Source organism: Sciurus carolinensis, chromosome 11 (genome assembly GCF_902686445.1).
Source record: "Sciurus carolinensis chromosome 11, mSciCar1.2, whole genome shotgun sequence".
NCBI classification, from domain to species: domain Eukaryota; kingdom Metazoa; phylum Chordata; class Mammalia; order Rodentia; family Sciuridae; genus Sciurus; species Sciurus carolinensis.
Window position 1 is genome coordinate 129,569,552 of NC_062223.1, and position 8,472 is coordinate 129,578,023.

General features: G+C 41.8%; 1 protein-coding gene across 1 annotated transcript in view; it reads right to left on the reverse strand.

Moving 5' to 3' along the window:
- Positions 1 to 8,162, reverse strand: part of Prdm10 (PR/SET domain 10) — a 92,764-nt gene extending 84,602 nt beyond the window's left edge. The window contains 1 exon segment of the mRNA XM_047519602.1: positions 7,877 to 8,162. The gene's annotated coding sequence lies outside the window, so the exon portion shown is untranslated.
- Between the last annotated feature and the right edge of the window lie 310 nt (positions 8,163 to 8,472).

The window sequence follows — 8,472 nt, forward strand, 5'->3', positions numbered from 1 at the left end:
TTTCTTATTCAAGGGTGTTGTGCCATGACAAACATTTTTAAATTGTTTAGTTTTTAAAAATTTACTGGGATTACACTAAATTTATATCAGTTTCCAGAAGATGAACACCTTTACAAACTGAATCTCCAATCCTTGAACCACTGTGCTGTACATTTACCTAGGTTTTATTTAAAGTCATTCAATTGTTTTAGAGGTCTCGCTATAAAAGTCTTACACATATTCTGTTACACTTAAAATACATCTGCAGGAGACTAGGGTTGTTGCTCAGTGGTAGAGCACGCACCTAGAATGCAAGAGGCCCTAGGTTCGATCCTCAGCATCACATAAAAATAAAATAAGGGTATTGTGTCTACCTACAACTAAAAAAACCAAAATATTAAAACAAAATATTTTTAAAAAAGTACATCTGCAAGGCTAGAGGTGTAGCTCAGTGTAAGAGTACTTGCCTAGTATGTGTGAGGCCCTGGGTTCAATCCTCAGCACCACATAAAAATAAATAAAGGTACTGTGTCCATTTACAACTATACACATACACACACACACATCTGCAGAGCTAGGGGCGTAGCTCAGTGATAAAGTGCTTGCCTAGCATAAGCAAAGCCCTGGATTCAATTCTCAGAATCACAAATAACAGAGTCAATAGTATGTATATACCACTGACTTAAGCCCAGCGTAGTGGCACATGCCTGCAATCCCAGTGACGTGGGGAGTAAGGCAGGAGGATGTTAAGTTTGAAGCCAGCCTTGGCAATTTAGCAAGTTCCTTTGTCAAAGTAAAAAATAAGAAGGGCTGGGGATGTAACTCAGTGGTAGTGCACCCCTTGGTTTGAAAGAAAGAGAAGGAGAGAAAGAAAACCAGCCAGCCAGTCAGTCATGAATCTGAATAAAGGTATTATTTTTTAAGTGATATATGAAAAGATATAATTTTTTTTGGTGAGTTAACTAGTGGTATGGTTTGGGTAAGCATCTCCCGAAAGTCCATGTATTAAGGCTTGATCCCCAGTTTGGTGCTATTGGGAGGTAGTGGAAACTTTAACAAGTGGTGAAGTCTTCAAGTCACTCAGGAAATGTCTTCAAGGATGTCTGTGAGGAGAGCAGTTTTGCTACACTAATGCTCCTACCATGATTTGCTGCCTCATTACAGGATCAAAAGCAATGGGGTCAATTGATTAGGGATTAGAACCTCCAAAACTGAGTCAAATAACCTTTTCTGTTTACAAGCTTATAATCTCAGCTATTTGTTTCAGTAATGGAAAGCTAACCAACACACATAAACCATAGGATGAATATATATAAATATGAATGTAAAATTCCTTAAAATTTTTAAATGAAACAAAGTTCATCAAAATGCAATGGCTGCTACATAATTTCATTTTAATTCTCAAACTATAAATACAGTTATATAATAGTTATATAGTAGTTATGCAATATCTTGCTTCGGCAGGTTTAAGGTACTTGAGATAAGTACCTTATAATGTTTAATGTCTTAAACATTATTGTTTGTAAGTTCTTACATTTATCAAACGATGAAGTACTTAAAATCCAGGGATTGGACACTAAGGATATAACTCAGTGATATAGAGCTTGCTTAGCATGCTCCAGGCCTTGGGGTCAATTCCTAGTACCAAAAAAATATCTGTTTTCAAAATCCAGGGGCAGGGGTTAGGGGTTTGAGGTGCAGTTCATTGGTAGAGTGCTTGCCTAATATGCACAAGACCTTGAGTTCAATCCCACCACTGATAAAAAATAAATAATCCAGAATAATTTTCAACTCATCAACTTCAATGGTATAAAGGAAAAGATTAACAAATAAAGACAAGGAGACCGAAACCTCATTAAGACATATACCGTTGCTGGCAACTGAGAACTCAGTCCTTTGTTCCTATTGGCTATCTCCCCATTCTTGTCTAATTCACTAAACTTCTGTCTTCTTTTTCTCATTTGTAAAATTGAACACTTCCGTAAATGTCACATTTTAAGAACTAAATGTAAATAGGTGCCTTTGAAAAGGACACTTCAAAAGTTAGTCAAACACAAAGCAATAATTAGCCAAAGGAATTACAATTATTCCCCTACCAGAAGTACATTATATTAAGGATGCCTATAATCATGGTTTGTGACAAGATGGAAAATAACCCCCAATAAATTGCCTTCAAAATCTTCAAGGAATGGTAGAATTTGCTTTTTTTAAAATAATTTTTAGTCTTGCCAGGTGATGCCCTCCCAGATGTTAGGATGCAGCAAGAAGGCCCTCACCAGATGCCAGCACCATGCTCTTGCACTTCCAGCCTCTGGAACCATGAGCTAAGTAAAATTCTATCCTTTCTAAGTTTAAAAACAAAATTTTCTTTTCAGAAGAAAAAGACTTCTGAAACCATTTTGAATGCCTTAAGTTAATTAATTCACTTCTGCCGGACTTGGTGGCACAGGCCTATAACCCCAGGGACTCAGGAAGCTGAGGCAGGAAGATCACAAATTTGAGACCAGCCTCAGCAACTTAGTGAGGTCCTAAGCAACTTAGTGAGACACCCTGAGTCAAAATAGAAATTGAAAAGGGCTGGGGATTGTAGCTCAGTGGTAGAGCAGCCATGGGTTTAATCCTCACTGCTGCAGGAGAAAAAAATAAATAAAATAGGTGGAATTAATTGTAATAATATATTTTATTTAATGCAGTCAAACCAACATTATCTTTTCACCATGTACTCAATATTTTAGATACTGAAGTATATTTTTTCATACGAAATCTGAAAATCCTTGTTATATATTTCACACCTGCAACACTAGCCAGTTTCAAATGTTCAATAGTCACAGGTTTGAGCTGCCTACACTATAGATCTAAGGGATAGCTCTTCTAAAGATCACAGCAAGCAACAGGTTGTGTGGACTGTAAAAGTGGGCAAAAAATAGGGGCACTTAGTTCCAATATTCTAATGTCTGAAGTAAATGTCAGTTCAATTAAAATATACGTAACAGTAATAGACTATTTTAGCAGCCAGTAACTTTCTGGCAATCCTTGCATTCGGATTTTTTGGTTTTGTTTTTGTTTTGCAATACTGGGGATTGAACCCAGGGGCATCCTACTACTGAGCTGTATCCCCTGCACTTTTTATTTTTTACGAGATAGGGTCTCTCTAAATTGTGGAGGCTGAACTTGAACTTGCAATTCTCCTGCCTCAGGCTCCTGAGTAGATGGGATTACAGGTGTGCACCACCAGGAACCACACATTTATTTTGCTTTGTTTTTTTTTTAATACATATAGATACATATAGATACAATATTGATATTAAGTATTTTTCTTAGCTATCTATTTATTGATTGATTGATTGAACCCATGGCCTTGCACATGCTTGGGCAAGTACTCTACCACTCAGTTTTACCCCCAGTTCCTTTTGGGGGTTCTTAAAGTCCTGTGCAGTATTGATTTTTTAACAACTGTTTCCACATTTTAACTAATCTTGCTTTACTTCTAATTTGAGATAATCCCTAACTCTATTCTTTGCTCTCCATTCTTCTCAACTGCACACACACCTTGATTCCTTAATGTTTCAAAGTCATCTAAAAAGAACCTACTTTCAGCTGCTTTCTACAACCTGAACATATTTAAAATCTACACAGGTGTGGACGATGGGAAGACACTGAGCATTTTGGAAAGGGAAAGGATGTTTTAGAACTAATGAGATATATCACAGGAGTTGTAGGAAATAAACTAGAGATGACACAGTTCAGAATGGGCCACACAAGTCTTGAACCAGTGTTATAACAGCGAGCATTTTAAAAGGACTGACGTCAGATACCCTTCAATCATGTTAGCAGTGATCTGACTACGTAAACAGTTTAATGCCAGAGTAAGGAAAAGGAAAGCATCTTCAGTATGAACCAAATAATGAAAAGCTCTTCACTCATCCTCTGTTTCTTCCCCAAACTCCAGGATCATGGCAGGACCCTTGTGGAAAATGTCCTTTTCTGTTTTTGTGTTGGTGGTGATGGTGGAGGTACTGGTGCTGGTACTGAGGACTGAACCCAGGGTCTCCCATATGCTAAATACACACTCTACCACCAAATTATACCTTAGTACCCCAACACTTTTTTTTTTAACCATAAGCCAAATTCTCTTCAGTAATTTATTAAAGTGCCTACAACAAATTTTCTTTATTATTTTTTTTAAGGGGGGATTTAACCCAGTGGTAATTTACCATTAAGTTCCATCCTGAGTCTTTTTATTTTTTGAGGCAGGGTCTCATTAAGTTGCTGAGGCTGGCCTCGAGTTTGCAATCCTCCTACTTCAGCCTCACAAGTTACACCACCCCATACCCAGCTCTACAACAAATTTAAACAATAACTTCTACTTGTGAAAAACAAATTGCTGAACTGGGTGTTTATACTTTTCCAGGTGGGGCTAGAAGATTGTGTATTTTAGTGGCAATAGGTCAAAGTACATTAACATTCAAGTTTAAAACAAATTCTGGCTAAAAAGAAGGGGTGGTTTAATACTTGTTTTTCCCAAATCATTTTTACCAAGTTAAATTATCCAGATACCATCTATTTACCAGTGCTTAAAATGTAAATTTACTGAGGAAACCAAAATTACAGCTAAGTAGTTCTCAGTCCTTTGATTAATTCTGCTTGTTATCCAGAAACCTACCACTGTCAATTAGGTTAAGCTTTTAAAAGGTAAAGTGTATTAAAATATTATTCTCCCAGTGGCTTAGAAGGCCGAGGCAGGAGGATTGCAAATTCAAAGCCAGTCTCAGCAACTTAGAGAGGTCCTAAGCAACTTAGCAAGACCCTGTCTCAAAATAAAAAAATTTAAAAAGGGCTGGGGATATAGCTCAGTGGTGTAGTGCCCTGGTTCAATCCCTGGTACCAAATAAAATACTCTTTTAGTTCAAAGAACTTCATGATGCCCTCCTTCAAACAATGGGAGACACTACTGAAAAAGTGGCAAATCATCAGTGAAGTCTTTAGAACCTAGTAAAACAAAACAGATACTACACTTAATGTTACATTTGTGCAAATATTTTATGCACATACACAAAGATTAAAAAATTAAAATATCAGCAAGGAGTATCTCTAATAATTATATTTTAGGGTTTTTTACTTTTTATGCTGTTTCTATATTTTCTGTTTTCTACAATGATCATGCATTATTGTTAGAAGAAAAACAAAATTTAGGCAAGTAGAAGCTGAGGCAGTGCCAACCAATTTGGGATTACATTGGATTGACATGCCATAATCTCTAAAAGCATTCAAGGAACTTGCCGTATGTTATACATCCTCACCTGCATTTAGATTAAAACACAGAATGCATACATTATGTGGTGAAGCATGCTGCAAAACAGAGAAAGTAAATGTTTTTTTGGAAGAACAGAGCAATTCAGCACCCTTGCAAAACAAATAACATAACACACACAGAATAATTAAGAGGAGTCATGGGCTGGGGTTGTAGCTCAGTGGTACAGTACTTGCCTAGCATGTGTGAGGCACTGGGTTCACCATATAAAAATAAAGGTACTGTGTCCATCTACAACTAAAAATATATACATATATAAAAAAGAGAAATCACAAGACATTTTCCCCCCAGTACTGGAGTACTGAACCCAAGGGTGCTTTACCATTGAACCACACCAACAGCCCTACTTATTTGAGACACTGCTCACTACATTGCTGAAGTTGGCCTGGAATTTGGGATCCTCCAGCCTCAGTCTCCCTAGTCACTGAGATTACAGGTGAGTGCCACTCCTGTTGGCAGAAAAAAAAAATGTCTCCAAAGTACAAAATGTAAACCCTCTACTAAATACCACTTAATTGTTCACTTTAAAATGGACCCTATCACCAGTGCCCATTATGGTCTATAAGTTTTAATAATTTTCATTCTGGATCTGAAGAACAGAGTCTTAAGGATCCCCAAAGAGGATTTTGGATTTTCTTAAACCTCAGAATTAGAAAATGTCCTGAAATTTGTCCTTTTAAAAATACTTTGGGTGGTGCTGTCATATTCTTACATGTGGCATTCTGTGATTAAATCTAGTTTACGATAAATAACTAAATTTTGAAGAGCTCCAATTCTAATTGTCCCAATATGACCTCAAGGAAAAGGAAATAAACTTTTATTTGTCCACTATTTTGTTGGGGTGAGGTATTTAGAGTATGGTAGAAAGAACAGGCAAAGACCTGAACCTTTCAAAATGGAAGAAATGTTCCTATAACCTATTGTTGATAATGTCTTTTTGCGTAAGTAAACTTTTTTCAAAAGTTTTTTTAAAAAAATGGTTCGTTTTATGTCGATTCCACAATTTGTGAAAAACCCAGCAAAGTCGACTTGCCAAATACACCAGATTGTATAAACACCTTATACATTGCTTTGCCCCCAAACAATCCTAATTTTCTTTTTAATCTCGTCTTCCTCATTCTAGAGCAACAAAGCTACCACAGTACTGGAGGTGGAATGCATAAATACAAAAGAATACAATGTAATACTGTCTACTCTGCTGCCTTCAAGAAGCTTACAGCCCTGGAGTGGTAACATCAAAGAGGGGAACAGGTCAGAAAAAGAAAACACAAAACAGGAGTAATGTTTTAATGAAGGTAAGTATTGTTGCGTTAAAAAAGAACCTAGGGGTGGTGAGCAGTCAAGACTTGGAACAGGTGAGAGAGAAGAATCAGGACAGGGGACTTGACTGAGCGATGTTTAATCCTACATGACAGCACACAGTCAATCCTCCTCTTGCTTTAAGTGTACACAAATATTGATTGAAAAGGGGTTAAAATCCAACTATTCTATGTAGCAAAACCAAAGGAACAAAACCCAAAATTCAATAGCGCCGCTTCTGTGTGCCTGGAGGGCAGACGGTGACTATTCCACTTCACTTAGCAGAGTACCTAACACCTGGCTACATACTTTAAAATTTTTTTTTTTTTTTTTTTTTTTAAAGCCAACAGTCTGGCTGGACTGTCAACCCGCTCCCGAACACCAACTGGCTTCGCAGGCCTTGGCACTGCTCCGCGGGCGCAGACTGTCAGGAGCAAGGCCCGCAGCACAACCTCGGCCTCCGCCCTGCCCATCCCAACCGGGCGTTTACGGGACAGACCCGCAGGGCCGCCCCGCACCCCTGCAAGCGGCTCCCCCTATCCCCGCGACGCCAACTTGCAAATAAAGGCTGGAGGACCAGCTATCAATGGCAGGTGGGCGGCGCGGCCTCGCCAGACAAAGCTGGCGCCCCATCCTACAACCCTCGGCCGTGCGCTCCCGCTGCCCGCCCGCCGCGGGCCAGCCAGCCAGCCCCGAGGCCCTGGCCGCGCCACCACCCCCCGCGCCGGCCATCGGTGCCCGGCCGATGGAGTCCGGCGCCGCACCCGGTGCGCCCGCACAACCGCCGCTGCTGGAGCGCGCAGGCAGCCTAACCGCCGTCCCGGCCCAACCAACGCGGGCAGGGGAGGAGAGGTGCGCGCGGCCGGCAGAGCGTGCTAGCCACTCGGGGGTCGCAGGGGGGAGGTTGAGCGCGGGGAAGGAAGGGGCGAGGAGGCGCTGAAGCCATCGCTGAAAGCAGCGCCAGGAGGGCCTCCCGGAGGAGGTTTTGCCCTTTTCCCCTTAGAAGGTGCAGATGGTTTGACCCCCCACCCCGAGAGAGGTGCCTTGTCCCAGCCCCGGCTGGACTGTACCATCGGGCGGTGCCGCCGGGATTTCTCCCCCCCACCACCACCATCAATTTCCCCCCCCACCCGGGTCCGCGGTCGGTTGGCCCCGGCCGGGCTCTGAGACGCGGAAAGAGCTGGGCGCCATTTTGGGTGGGACTAAGCAAAGACGAAACACCCTCCCAGACGATGGGGTACTCTGGACCCTGGCTTATCCAGTTCCCTTAATCCTTTAGGTACTTACACGACGTTGGATGAGGGGAGCTGGAAGATCAGCGGGTCCCCGATCCTCTCTCCCTAGGGGTGATGGAAATCAAACCCCCCCCGCCACCTCCAGGTGGTTCTTCCCGCCGCAGAGTGGGAGCAGCATAAAAGGCGGGGCCTTATTAGCATAATCTGCCTGGCAACCTGATCTCGACGTTATATGATTGGTTAAACTCTGTAAGCTCCATGCCGTGCCTAGAGACGAGAAACGCTGGGGCGAACTGACAGGCCCAGATTTAAGAGTCATGACGAAGATCCTGAGACGCTTATTCAGTCGGCAGAGAAGCCAAAAGGAGATTCACACAATGGCCCAATGACTGAAGGCCTCTTTATTTCGTGCTCTGCTGTTCATGTAAAGTCCAATCGAAGAGCGGGTCTCAGGCAGCGCTCGCCTGCGTTTGTACTCTAAGCCAATCAGAAAGCCCGACTCTTAGCATTCAGGGTCAAGCCCTCTCTGCCCGCCTGGGCGCGGTGGAAGAAAATGTCCTGGGTGTCCACAATGAGGGCTGACTGTGCACTGGGATTCTCTGCCCGTATTCCCGCTCGCGTGAGGGACTCAGAGTCCTGGGAAGCACA